The sequence below is a fragment of the Pseudorasbora parva genome, chromosome 14 (genome assembly GCF_024679245.1).
Source record: "Pseudorasbora parva isolate DD20220531a chromosome 14, ASM2467924v1, whole genome shotgun sequence".
In the NCBI taxonomy this organism is placed as follows: Eukaryota; Metazoa; Chordata; class Actinopteri; order Cypriniformes; family Gobionidae; genus Pseudorasbora; species Pseudorasbora parva.
The window spans coordinates 2,403,402-2,419,000 of record NC_090185.1 but is presented as its reverse complement, the minus strand read 5'-3'; the positions used below and the strand labels follow the sequence as shown (position 1 = coordinate 2,419,000).

Genomic DNA, 15,599 nt, shown 5'->3' with positions numbered 1-15,599 from the left:
TTCTTACTGGTGCAATTATAATTGCAGATATCTCTAATTGTCATTTTGACTAGTTGAATTATAATTATCACTAGTCAAAATACAATTGTTACTATCGTTAAATATATTTATAGATAGTCAGACAAAGGTTTAAATGCTAAAATGGCTTGCGATAATCCTGAAGACTTTATTTACTGTGACATATTTAGATTATGTTTCTCTTTCCTGTTGCTCGTTGTGGCAGATTAGGTCAGATTTAGGGGCTGTTTACAATAAAAACTGAAAACTTGCATGTTTTGCCCGTTCATTTAAACATTTTGGATGCCCTAAAAAAACTTTAGAAGTGCAAGTTATTTAAGACGATAGCGCTATTATTTCCATGTAAACAACAAAAACGTGAATTGTGATAACGGTGATGTCATGCTCATGCATATCACGTGTTCAGTCTATAAACGCGTAGTGTGTTCAGCAAAGTGACATTAGATGCCTTTCCACTGTCAGGCCAGTGCGAGCCAGGGCTTTCAACGTGCCAGGGTGGGCAAATAGCATTACACCTGTTGTCCATCATGTTCATGGATGTGATTATTAACGTTACTGTAGTGTGAAGCAGAGCAGGACCGAGTGTTGTAAGAGTTGACCAAGGCCGCTGGAGTGATTGTTAATAAGATGAATGCAAGCAGCGGGACTTTTATTATGCCACAGTCTCTTGTGCCAATTCCGCTTTTCCGGTCATGGGAATAATAAAGCAGCTCTGTTTATCATATTAGATACATCCGAGTGTGTTGAAAATTATGTCATGACGTTACTCTGTGCATTCACTCTGCGGCTGCTAAGACAGTTGTTCACACAGCAGTGAGAGTAAAGCGCTTCTGCAGAATAAAAGTGGAAACCAAGGGTAACGTAGATATGATGCAATTGACAGACAACGCCCTCAAACGTCTCGGTTCATTAGTTAAAAATGCAATTTTCTCGCAATTTACAAATTTGGAAACATATGGGATAATGTAAGTTAGCCCGGTCTTACCAGACTCTCGTACATTTCATTTGTACATAGAGTCTGGCCACTCTCCATTGAAGGGTTTATTTCCGCAAAGGCGGGCACCCTGTTGAGGTTTAAAACTATTGGATCTGCCCTGAGCCACTCTGGATCTGCCATAACCAATCGCTAACGTTTGGTCGTGACGTATGTCATGCGCCTTTCGCCTGTTTCACACATAAATGTGCCCCTGTGCATGCCACCTCAGTGATAAACCCATAGGATAAAACCTAAAACTCGTGCATTCGGATTGTGATTTATTCACACCACGGTGGACAGGAGAGTTTTGTGATCGGGAACACACTCTCACGTGGTCCGTAATATGATTGTATGCTGTAAATAAAATGTCCTGTGCTTGGTATTATAATAAATGCTGCTATAAATAACAGACCAATTCAAATGTTTAAGTGCTTTTATTTTAATTTGTTTGAGCGATGATGAAATATATTGCTCTTGTAAATACTTGCCAGGATTAAAGAAATACAAGTCTAGAAATGCATCCTAATAACAGCCAAAGCAACCGTACGGTGCTCTGCAGTGGTCAAAAAGGATTATAAACAGTGCATTTTGAAGTGATATATTCTTGAAAACTCAGAGATGTGGATTCGGACAGCTATTACATCAACACATAACCTCAGTGTTTGTCAAAAGCAGTAGGCTGACTAGCCCCTGTAAATGATGGCAATACCTTCCGAATAGCTTCAGCCAACTCCTTCACCACTAACGGAGCGAGCTGGATAATCAAACTTTTCCCGAATTCACCCTGTTGGGGAGGAGGGCCACAACACCATGGGCAGCAACAAACCTCAGCAAAGATTGTTATTGCTCCGGCTTTAACGTCTGGATATTCGAAAGCGGTGCCACAACGGAATGAATGGTTTCGTTCGCATCTTTCTCCGCCACCATTACTGAACTACATCTCAAACTAGCGCTCGACATCAACGTCATCGTTCTCAGCCACTCTCTCTGTTCGCTGATTGGACTGGTAAAAATTTGTTCGGAGAAAACCTAAGAATACACCGCAGTCCCAGACGTAGTACTGAAGGAAAATGAAAATTGAGCGGAAGTACATAGGAGGGCAGAGCCAAGCTAAATGTAAGTACTCAACTGAACAAAATATATAACACTGGCCTAGTGGTTTTTAGATATTTTACTGAAGAAAAAAAAAGTTACATAGTGCACCTTTAAAGCATTAAAGGGTTAGTTCACCCAAAAATGAACATTATTTCATTAATCACTCGCCCTAATGTGGTTGGACACCCGTAAGCATAGACATCATATACGTAGACGCCCGATGATGTGCTGGAGCATGATCCTGCGTCGCCGCCTTATTGGTTGGGTCTCTCCACTCAACGCTAGCATTCAGAGTCAACGGAGAGCGAGCAATTATGCCCGTATTTTATGCAGCTTACGGTTGCAATAACGCAATATTGATACCAGATCGCATGGGATTACATTTCACAAGTAAGATTGAACAATAATTTAGGTTATTTTACAATTTATACATCATTATCATTTCATGCTTGTGTCATTTGTGGTGTCTGTAGGCCTATTTCACAAAGTAAGGCTGCAACACATCGCAAAATGAACTACCCTGGAGTTACAGAGTGCAAGCATACGCAAGAAGCTGTGCAGAACAGTTCTTCTTAAAGGATTTTAGCTCCGCAGTCCCAGTTGCAAGCCTGACAGGGTAATGTAAGATGCAGGAATGACCTGGAGTTATAACGTTTACTTTAGGCCTTTACAAAAATAATAATTCTGAGCTGGTACAGTATATATGGGAGCTTGTATGTGTTACAGAAGGTGAGTGTGTGTGTGTGTGTGTGTGTGTGTGTGTGTGTGTGTGTGTGTGTGCGTGTGTGTGTGTGTGTGAGAGAGAGAGAGAGAAATAAATCTAAGCGAAAAATCTCGTAATACAAAGTCTTTCTACATGAAAGCAGAATTTTTCAATGTGTGACAGCGTCCTGTATCATAACTAAGTCTCAGCAGTTTGTAACAAACCAAACCGTGAGAAAATCCGGTAAAAACTCGGGCAGTTATGATCATTGTAGTTGAGAATAATAATCTTCCTCAGTAGAAATAAATGCGGGGGGCGGCGCATTGGGGACCCATCCAAGATGGCGCCGCGCTGATACGTCCGCTCCAATAGGTAGCGTAAGTCTATGGGGCGTCTACGTATATTATGTCTATGCCCGTAAAATCTTCGTTCATCTTCAGAACACAAATGAAGATATTTTAGTGTAAAGCTGAGAAAGGCTTCAGATAGGCCTCCATTGGCATTCAGTCCATTCCCACTCACAAGACCCATAAAGGCCCTAAACACATCGACACACAGCCCATCTCACTACAGCGGCTGGACAAAATTGTTACAATGACACGAGAATAGTTATTGTGCGCAAAAATCAAAATAACGACTTTATCCACCAGGTTAAATCCTGGTGGATAAAATCCTATCTGTAGCCTTTCTCAGCTTTACACTAAAATATCTTCATTTGTGTTCTGAAGATGAACGAAGGTCTGACGAGTGTCCAACCACATGAGGGCGAGTAATTAATGAAATAATTTAAATTTTTGGGTGAACTAACTCTTTAATGTTTTACCACAGTTTTACAATTATAAGTGATACATCGATCACAAGGAATTAATTTGTGTTGAGATTACACATTAGTTACACAGAAATAAAGTGGTATTTACTGTTTTTTCACTAAGCCTAAAGAAAGATGACCATGTAGGGCCTACTTATACTACATTTAGTCTCTGTTTATTTGTAGTCACAGGACAGGACAGTTGCCTATCACTACATCACATTTATAAAGAACAATAATTTATACAAATTTTCCAGGAAAGATAGGACATTGGGCACTCTCTCCAGCGACAGCTCCAATAGTTATATTTTCAGTCAGCGGACAGAGGACGCTCCTGAAAAACCGGAGTTGATTGCTTTATTTTATGACATAGTAGGCTATGCAGAGCAAAATATGGATATCACAGTCCGGTATAAAGAGACCTACTGACAGATAAAATAAATACATGACTGTGATAGCCTATATGATTTGTCTGCTGTATTCAAGCAGTTGTATTTACCGTGTTTATTGTGGTAATGGTTGGCACAAATAGTCTTTTGCGTCACTATTTCTGCCTTATACAAGCCAGACCCTCATCAAGATGTTTGGTCTGGAAACTCACCATTGACGGCTCAATCCGAGGGGCGAATAAACGGCTGTCTGTCAAACTCCCTCTGCACGCGATAGGATAGCGCTACAACCAACCAGAGCAACGAAGGTGAAGCGGAGCTCGTTGACAGATTAAACATTCGCCGTATCCGGTCGGCTAAACTCCGAACACATCTTCCCTTCTTAAGAATGACTTCAGTGCCGCTCTTTGTTCTTTTCTCAGAGAAAAGCTTAACTCCAAGTCTTCCAGAGTCGCGGTCAAAGCTGATTCGAAAGACTGCCGTTCGGCAGTTTCTGTGTTTAATAGAAGCACGCAAACGCAACTCGGCCTTCGTCATCATGGCCCCGCCCACCGACTCTATACACGATGTGATTGGCCCGGCAAGAGTTAGGCGAATACAGCTCAGAAGGGTATTGAGAGTTGCTAGACGACACTCGCGGGCAGATCAAATTTGCTGCCGCTAGGGTGCGTCTAGATTTCTAGGCTAATCAGAATCCACATTGGATCACAAACAGAAGTTATTTAAAACACTCACAGCTGTCTGAAAGTGCTAAAATGATGTCTTTAATGCTGATGTTAGCTGGTGTTTGAACTCACCCGTGGTGCCGATGCTGCAGTCTCCAAACTCAGGTAAACTCAGCTTTTGTTCGTAACCACTCCTCTAGCCCGAGCCTGCCCGCCAAGGTATTCAGCAGGCCAAAAAGCCCTGGACGTTCGCCCAGAGGAAGCCCTATCAAGCCCCAGGACTGACAGTGGGAACATGACTAGCCCTGGAATGCACTAGCATGCCTACTTTTGGATCAACAATGGAAACGTGGCTATTGCCAACTACTGGCCTGGCAGCAGAATACAGCATTTTTTGCATTTTCCATGGATCCGTGTGTACAGGGATAATTTTGACATTATCATATGTACACACAAAAATGTACAAGTAAAGACTTTTCCATTTCTAGTACATTGTTGTCATGTAAACATACCCTCATATTGAAATTGTATTGCTCAACATTGTCACCTTGGATGAGGATGCCGCATTACATTTAAAAGTGTTGAATCTGAAGATGATCTACTTAAAGTGATTGTTTTTTGTATGACTGCATAAAGCAGAAGACTGACTGAAACTCTTCCCACATTCAGTGTAGCGAAACAAGTTTCTCTCCAGTGTGGGTCCTCTCGTGTTTTTTCAGGCCTCCTGACTGACTGAATCTCTTGTCGCAGTGTGAACACATGTACGGTTTCTCTCCAGTGTGGATCCTCTCATGTATTTTCAGGGCTCCTGACCGATTGAATCTCTTGTCGCAGTGTGAACACTTGTAAGGTTTCTCTCCTGTGTGAATTCTCTGGTGACGTCTTAAATCTACAGTTGTAATGAAACTCTTCCCACACTCATAGCACACATGAACTTTTTCACCAGTATGTATTTTCTGATGTGCTTTTAAATACTTCAGATGTGAAAAACCCTTTCCACACAGAGAACATGAATGTGGTTTCTCCTTTGAATGAACAGACAGATGGATCTTTAGGCTTGAAGAGCACAAAAATGTTTTGTCACATTGATCACATTTGTGGAGTTTCTGCCTAGTATGGATGTTCATGTGTTCCTTAAGGTGAACTTGTTGTCTAAAACTCTTCCCGCACTGATCACATGTGAACGGTTTCTCTCCAGTGTGGATCCTCATGTGATCCTTGAGACTGTTTTTGCATGTGAAACTCTTCCCACACTGATCACATGTGAACGGTTTCTCTCCAGTGTGGATGTTCATGTGGGCCTTAAGGTGAACTTGTTGTCTAAAACTCTTTCCACACTGATCACATGTGAACGGTTTCTCTCCAGAGTGGATCCTCCTGTGAACCTTGAAACTTTTTTTGTGTGTAAAACTCTTCCCGCACTCATCACATGTGAACGGTTTTTCTCCAGTGTGGGTCCTCATGTGATCCTTGAGATTCTTTGTGGATGTGAAACTCTTTCCACACTGAAGGCAGGTGAAAGATTTCTTGTCTCTTCTTTTCATTAAAGAAATACTTTCAGTCTGAGAGCAATTTTTTTCTTCAGTTTTGACTTGATGTCCCTCTTCTTCACTCTCCTCATTCTTCAGTATCACATCTGAAATGAAAAGTAAAAAATGTTGCATTTTAAATAAATTCTACAAAAATCAAAGAGAAATGTAAAATTACAAAGTACACAACAGCTAAATGCAGTGGTGGAGGAAGTACTGAATCTCAGTACTTAAGTAAAAGTACAAGTAACCAGAGACACATTTACTTTAGTAAAAGTAGAAGTACGGCAATGACAACCCTACTTAAGAAAAAGTAAAAAGTACCTGATTTTAAATGTACTTTAAGTATTAAAAGTAAAAGTACTTGCATAACAATTTATTCTCTTAATGTCTAATTCTAATAATTAAAAAGAAGAAACCAGTATAAGTTGTGGCATTTTAAATGAGTTAGTTTTGTGTTAATGTAATTGTGCTTACCAGTTTACATTCTGACTTACAATTCTGCTTATCTGCAAAGTTAAATGTCATTTTTATGAGGCAACATTCTCATCAGCTTTGATGAATTTAAACCCTCATATTTACGATATTTTTACCTTTTATAAAGGACTTTCCCCCCTAATCTTATTAAATATACGCTATGCTTCAGCTTTCCCTTTATATTCTTAAATTTGATAAATAAATTAAATTAGAATAAGATACTATAGGGTTGTTACCAATCAATTTAAATAATTAACACTGAAAAATTGTTTCGAGATTGTTTTAACTAAAAAAAGTTAACTAAACCCCCAGAAGATGGCAGCAGGTAAGTCCTAATGAGAGAGTCATTGAGTCGATTTATTCAAACGGCTGGTTCCTTCATAATTGAGGCAGACGTTTATGAATAGGGCATTGAATCTTTGATTCAACCGATTCATTAAAAAACTCTGAATCATTTAGTAACGCACTGTCGCTGAGTGATACATTATGGTTCGGATGTGGAAATATGATCTGATCTTAGAAATATTTTCGCTGCTGAAATAGAATAAAATCAATAAAGTAGTCAATAAACTGTAAGTGAGTTGATGTTAATTAATTGTTTATGGAACTGTCATATGAAATCAGCGTCACATTTTCTGTCATGATGTTATTCAGGAAAACAACACTTGGTTGTGTCGTGATTTTTTTTAACGGTTATAAAATATAAAAACTTCACATTTAGAATTTTTACTGCAGTATGTTACCGAGTTTCTTTGTGTAAGTGGGGCTGGTTTGTTTCCATTTCTCCTCGAGAGGCTGCGCGAGCCTCAACCGCGCAACCATCAGTTCATTCAGTAGCCTACATTATATATTATTATCCATACAAGCCTGGAGTAGAAATTATAATACTCGCCTTAAGTAAAGTACAGATATGGGAAAAATTTTACTTAAGTAAAGTAACAAAGTATTTGTACTGCCACTGGCTACATTACATAGTTTTGACAACAGGATCGTTTTGAGAATGTTGTCATCTGTACCCGCAAAAACATGAAGGAAACACTTTTACACTTTTAGTACATCATTTTAATGTAAACATACTCTCATATTAAAGAGATTTTATAGCTTGATGGTATTATAGTATCTTGTTTGGTGTGCATGTGGCTTCACACTTAAAAGCACTAGATCTGAAGATGAACAACTTACTGTGATTGTTTTTTGTATGCCTGCGTAGAGAAAATGCACGAATGAAACTCTTTCCACATGCAGTGCAGTGATACGGTTTCTCTCCAGTGTGGATCATTTTGTGTGTTTTCAGGGCTCCGGAGTCTATGAATCTTCTGTCGCAGTGTGAACACTTGTAAGGTTTCTCTCCAGTGTGGATCCGCTCGTGTTTTTTCAGGGCTCCTAAATCACTGAATCTTTTGTCACAATGTGAACACGTGTACGGTTTCTCTCCAGTGTGGATCCTCTCGTGTTTTTTCAGGGCTCCTGACTCACTGAATCCCTGGTCACAGTGGGAACACTTGTACGGTTTCTCTCCAGTGTGGGTCCTCTCGTGTGTTTTCAGATGTACTGATTGACTGAATCTCTTGTCGCAGTGTGAACACTTGTAAGGTTTCTCTCCAGTGTGAATTCTCTGGTGCCGATTCAAATCTTTAGTAGTAATGAAACCCTTCCCACACTCAAAGCACACATGAACCTTTTCACCAGTATGTATTTTCTGATGAACTTTTAAATTCTGCAGATGATAAAAACTCTTTCCACACAAGGAACATGAATGTGGTTTCTCCTTTAAATGAACTGTCAGGTGCATCTTCAAGCCAGAAGCCCACAAAAATGTCTTGCCACATTGATCACATTTGTGCAGTTTCTCTCCAGTGTGGATGTTCATGTGTTCCTTAAGGTGCCCTTGATGTGCAAAACTTTTCCCACACTGATCACATGTGAACGGTTTCTCTCCTGTGTGGATCCTCATGTGATCCATGACATTCTTCTTGTGTGTGAAACTCTTCCCACACTCATCACATGTGAACGGTTTCTCTCCAGTGTGTATTTTCATGTGTTCCTTAAGGTGAACTTGCTGTCTAAAGCTCTTCCCACACTGATCACATGTGAACGGTTTTTCTCCTGTGTGGATCCTCGTGTGAACCTCAAAACTCTTTTTGTGTGTAAAGCTCTTCCCACACTCATCACATGTGAACGGTTTCTCTCCAGTGTGGATTTTCATGTGTTCCTTAAGGTGAACTTGTTGTCTAAAACTCTTTCCACATTGATCACATGTGAACGGTTTCTCACCAGTGTGAATCCTCATGTGAACTTTAAAAGTCTTTGTGTGTGTGAAACTCTTCCCACACTGATGGCAGATGAAACATTTCTCATCTCTTCTTGTCAGTAAAGAAATACTTTCAGTCAGTATGCAAGTTTTTTCTACAGTTTTGACATTATGTTTCTCTTCCTCTTCACTCTCCTCATTCTTCAGCATCACATCTGAAACGAAAGTAAAATGTAAAAAGACCTTGAGATAAATACTGATAAATCCTGTTTGAGATTTGTGTTGGCTACTGTATACCTGCCACCAGGGCACTCTACAGACTTTATTAAAGAATTTGATAGTACTGGATGGCGATAAAGTACTAATTGTTGGTGATTTTATTATCCATGTAGATAATGACAAAGACGCATTGACATTCTAAACTATTGAGTTAGGCACCACGTGACAGGACCCACTCATCGACATAATCATAATTTAGACTTAATATTGTTACATGGAATAAATATTGATGCCAGTAAAATTCTGCAGCAGAGTGATGACATCTCAAGATCATAATCTAATTCTTCATTTAGCCAAGGCTGCAAAGCTGTCTATTTGTTACAAATATGGTACGAATATCACTCCTACCACTAAAGATTCCTTTATAAATAACCTTTCTGGTAAGTTTCATCTCCTCAGCATCCCAGATAGCTTAGAAGAACTTGATGTTGCAACCGAAAGTACTAGCATTCTTTTTTCCAGCACATTAAACCGTTAATCATTTGAGCTTAAAGAAGATTAAAGAAAACAGTCCAACATCATGGTAGAATGAGCACACTCGGCCCTTAAAAGAGCAGCCAGAAAAATGGACCACAGCTGGCAGAAAACAAAACTAGAAGTTTTTCGCATTTAATGGAAAGAAAGCATGACTGCATACACAAAGGCCTTAAAAACTGCTAGATCCACTTATTTTTCAACTCTGGTTGAAGAAAATAAACACAATCCTAGGTATTTATTTGATACAATGGCTAAATACACCTTGTTCAAAATTATTATGCCAATTTTTTCTAAGTAGTAAACATTAAATTGTAGTTTTTCAATTAAACTCATGGATGGTATTGTGTCTCATGGCTTATTGGATCACTGCAATGAATCTCAGTCACTTGTGATCATTAGTTTCCCAGATGAGCCCAATTAAAGGAAATACTTAAGAAAGTGAAGGAATAAAGGAAGTACTTAAAGACATTCCACATTATTACAGTTTTTCTCAGTCGCTTTGGTACATTTCTCAGATCAGAATTGAAATTCTCAAAACTACCTGTTCAATTCTCACATCATTGTGTCTCTTGTGCACATCAAAAAAGCAGTTTCTCATTTCTTTGAACAAGTTGCAAATGCTTTGGTACATCCCTGCCAATGATTATGTCCAATTCTCTGCTGTCTCCTACATTATCAGTTGCTTATGTCATTTTGATCAAAATGTATTATATTGGGTCTCTGTTGAATAGTCTCACCCCGACAACATTTGGGCACAAGCTCATAGCATAAGTCTTTACATGCAAAATGGTTGAACAAAAGTTATCATAATATCTCAAGCATATTTCTATACTTTCTATATTTCCAATAGACTTTTTTTCTAAATCTGTCCTGAATTGGTAAATTGCTCCCAGGTGAATCTTGACTTTATCTAATGAAGGTGCTTCTCATGAAACATCAACTAGCATATATATATATTTCTTTATACAGCACTGCATGTTCACATTTCTTCTTTCATTTTTTTTGCGTGCTATTCAGTGCTGTCTTTACATATTTGTATCTCAGTGACATGTTCTGTCAATAAAATACAGTACAAACAGTAAGAGTGTAAATTAGAATCTTTTCCATTCTCTTGCAATTCTCACACATACACTAAGATGTAAAATTGACTATAATTGTCATCAAAACTTTAGCCGTAGTTTCGATCAGAACATCCCTCCAGAGTAAACTGGAGGGATATTGTCGTTATATTGACAACATGACTAAACAATCTGACTGTCTTATCCTTACACATGGACACAAAGACTTGTCATTCTGATGGCACTGACATGCTCATTGACACAGATATTTACTTTTGAGAGATGAACTAAGGATTTTGAGCAAGAGAGTGGCTTTTGCAGGTTATCCAAACACGTGTTTGCTCATGTGAATGCCGTCTTAGACTGGGACACGAGTCATACAAAGCAGAAAGCACTATATACCATAATAAATAGTTTAGCATCGAAATGCGAATATAGAAATTAGGCTAGGCTATATAAATTCTCTAATGTGGATAAAGGCATATTTTGTACACATCACTATACAACACATGTCCTTATTAGGAGAAAATATATGTCGTTTTAATGACTTAACATCTCGTTATTGCGACATAATTGAGTTGATATGTATGTGACAGCAATGAGTCAATGTGTGTTTTTATGGTATTGGTATGGTATTTTCTTGATACACTGAACGTCTATAAATGTCTCTTCGATGTACTTGGGAGATGGGGTTAGGGGGGCCCGTTCAATTTATTTTGCATATGGGCCCAGGACTGACTTGCTACGCCACTGACGGGTGTACTTTAATTTGCACATGACTGTAGAAAGGGTCCTCTATATTTATTGGTTTAACAAAAAAAAATTCCTACTACAAGCCCTAAATCTGACGAACTGCTTCTACCTTTACTGTTCGTCAGCCTCATGAATGAAGAATCAGAAATGAACACCAACCTCTTTGTTCTTCAGTGCGTTTCATTCTGCAGTGTTCAGGATCTCTCGTGTTCTCACTGTCCTTCAATAAACTCTGTCTTTGCAGGTTTCAGCTCTTTCTGATGGTCTGAAGCTCGTCTTCACTTGTAGGCTGATGGGAATAATTTTTCATAATTTATATGTAAATTATTGGCAGTGTTTAATACTTATTCACAAGAAATTAATTTATATACTTCATTTCTACATTTATCTTACATCTCATTAACATAAATAAATAACAAAAATATGGGAGTAGCTACAACAATTAACAGATATCCAATATAAATAAAATAAAAACTATTAACAATCTTTATTTTATATTATTACACGGCTCTGTGAAATACTTGATTCTGATTGGTCAATCGCGCATTCCAGCGGTATGTTATTTCCAGATAACACCCGCTCATACGGGTACTGCGAGTTATCTTGACCGGTACTACTTCTGTGCTTAACGCTGGCGCCATCTTGTGGCTTAAACAGCCGTGGGTTACAATGGAAGACTTCAAGGCAGATTTCCTTTATGAAGTTTTTAATATGGATATTTTTCTGACACAAACGCATCGATTGGAATCAGAAGGCTCTATTAACCCATCGGAGTCGTGTGGAGCACGTTATTTGACGGACAGCTGCATTTTTTATGGACTTCAAACACAACTACTGCTGGGATTAACGTTAGCCTGGACTTTTTAAATATAACTCTGATTGTATTTGTCTGACAGAAGAATGTCATAAACACCTATAATGACTTGAGGGTGAGTAAATCATAGGCTTGGTTTCATTTTTGGGCTGAACTAACCCTTTCAGCATTCATTCTCAACATTTAGCAGCAATAGATAAAGGCTTAAAGCAGGTTGGAACTGTTTTTCTTTGCGGAAGAGCTAATAAAATATTTAATCTCAAGACAATATTTTGTGTCTTATTTATTTGAGACTAGTAGCCGTGTAATAAGCGGTTTCCCTTGAAGTCATCCTAACAGGTTTAATATCCTCCGTGTGATAGACTTTTTGGATCTTGACAGACAGGTCGGTGTGCCCCTTCAGAGTGACGCTCCGCTTCGCCTCGGGGTCCTGATCACTCTGTCGGGGTTTATTCTGCGATAACAACCGGCTGGGTGGACATTATCCCTTACTTAAAAAATAAAATACACATTTTAATAAACAACACTAATTGTTGTTTGGCTATCACCAGACCAAGCTCAATTTAAGATTGACCATTGGCCTAGGGAGTCTGCCATGCATTTTCTACTGCTTAAGAGGTGAGATAAAAAAGCATAATTCAAATGATTCTTTATGCAGTTGGATAGTCCTTCAACCAATCAGACCACAAGTGGCGGGCAACGACCCATCCTTTCTCTATCTACCATCGTGTTAACACTGCCAATAGCGCGCCAGGTGGATAAGCCAGTCTGTAACTGGTTCCAGTAAAAAAAGAAGAAGTACAAATGTATTTACATGTTTCCAGACTGAGTTGCAGGGCAAATCAAATCGCCGGCAGATCAGGCTGGGTTTACCCAGTCTGCACTAATTGAGTTTATCACATATTATTGAAATAAACGCTGTTATGAAACTTACCTATATCTTGTAGATGTCTCAATAGCTGACCATGTCGTTTTCTTAAATCTGTTGACACCAATAAAATGAGCTTAATGTGGCAATGTACGGATGTGAAGACATCAGCATAATGAATGAGGTGAAAACAGGATCTACTGTGATGAAATAAAGAGGCTTTTCAGCTGCTCTGATAATAGTGATGAGCCATAGACTATATATATACTCATTTAACAAGCCATTTAGGATCAGCAGCAGATCATCTCACTTTATTTACAATACTTGCTGCTAGAAACAGATTGTTGGAGTCTGAATACATGCTTTAAGTGCTGTAATTATATTATGTGTCAAATTATACAGAAAAAATACTATAAAGACAGACACTAATTTGACACCTTTATCAGACATAGTTCAATTCCCTCATAACTGCAGTCATGAATACAAAGTAGTTTAACATCTTACCGTTTTGTATGTGAAGAGAAACAGGCAACTCATAAAACCTTCTTCTTTAAAAAATTATATTTGTTTAGTTAGCAGCAGACACAAAAATAGCGTCATATACCAAAGAAAACATTTTAGAAACGATCACATAAATGTTGTTAAAACAAACGGTCTTACTACAAATTAGCTTTCTGTTTACCTCGAAGACTCGACTGACTGAAGGTGGAGCGCGCAAATGATGACGTAATCAGCGCGACACGCAAAAACGGTATTTTATTAAAACACGTTTAAAACGGCAAAACATCTAAAAACAACAACATATCAAACAAAAATAAGGGTAAAACAGTTGCTTTTGTAGGCAGACGGCCGTCTCACTCTGTCATGTGTGGGGTGAAATATATTATGCATTCATTGAAAACATTATATTCACATTTTAACTAACATTATAATAATAATTTGCTACTTCATGGCTTTTTGGATAAAATTAAAATTATGAAATTATTTATTCTTGATGTGAGAAGAATAAGCACATAATAAAAAGGGACATTAAATGTTTTTGATAAAATACCTGAAGCAAAAAATAAATGAATATGAATTAGAACAAAGCAGATTAAAGCATCTCATAAGAATAAAAGTGAAGGCCAGTTGCAAAGCTCATGAGCAAAAAACAAGTAAAAAATTAATAAACTTACTTTCCTTCATAAAAGAGTAAATGAACTACACTATATTGCCTAAAGTTTTGGGACACCTGCCTTTACATGTACATGAAATTTAATGCCCTCCCATTCTTAATCTGTACGGTTTAATATGGAGTCGGCCCACCCTCTCTAACAGCTTCAGCTCTTCTGGGAAGGCTTTCCTCAAGGTTTAGGAGTGTGTTTATGGGGATTTTTGCTCATTCTTCTAGAAGCTCATTTGTGAGGTCAGGCACTGATGTTGGACGAGAAGGCCTGGCTCTCAGTCTCCGCTCTAATTCATCCCAAAGCTGTTCTATCGGGTTGAGCTCAGGACTCTGTGCAGGCCAGTCAAGTTCCTCCACACCAAACTCCTCATCCATGTCTTTAATTTTTTTTTTAATTTATTACAGAGACAATGCATATTAATTAACATTTATGTCAATATCCCAGAATTCGCCAGAAAGCGATTTTTCACCTGCAGTCCCTAAAAGAGAATAAAATGACAATTACAATGCATTAAAAAAGTACTAAGCTACAATGTACAATAGAGACAACAGACCAACAATCAGACAAATGCATGGACACACACATATACACAAAGCAAGAACTCAGCAGGGGGCAGCAAGAGCAGGTCTATTACTAAGCTAATGTTGACAAATCTGATTATAAATGAACTATCTGTGTTCAGATTTCGGATGTTTATGTGTGTGAGGTTCCACTCAGTAGCAGCTTGAACAGAAAAAGTGGTTTGGACAAATACACTTTTCCTAAAGGGAATGATACAATCTCCCCACCTCTGGTTCTGCTATAGGGTGACCACCCGTCCCACATAGCGCGTGCGCGCACAGCGCTTGAAGCCGAATTCATGCGTCCCGCAAATTGAGACCGAGACACGCATAATCAGTGCTTACTCAAAAAAAAGTTGGTCGATCTATTTCCTCGAAGAAGCCCAGGCAGCCGATCGAACATTACTTGACAGTTCAGCAGCACGCTACTGTTGCCACACCCACCCCTCCTCAGTGCAATTGCTGATAGGTTGTCAACATTGTTGTCATGACAGCGCACACACATGCATACCAAGACACACTGGGAAGGCACTTTTAGATGCACGCTTTCCAATTTGAAAAATGGAGGCTGAGGCACCGCCATCATCAATTAAAAAGAGATGGTATGGGTAAAAGAAAGACTGGGAAAGTTAATATTTGTGGCCGAAAGGCCTGACAAGCCAGACCCACATCAAGATGTTTGGTCTGGAAACTCACCATTGACGGCTCAATCC

At 38.7% G+C, this 15,599-nt stretch overlaps 1 pseudogene; it reads right to left on the bottom strand.

The window, feature by feature from the left end:
• Positions 1–716: 716 nt before the first annotated feature.
• LOC137040791 (zinc finger protein 208-like) overlaps positions 717–15,599 on the bottom strand; it is an 85,405-nt pseudogene continuing 70,522 nt past the window's right edge.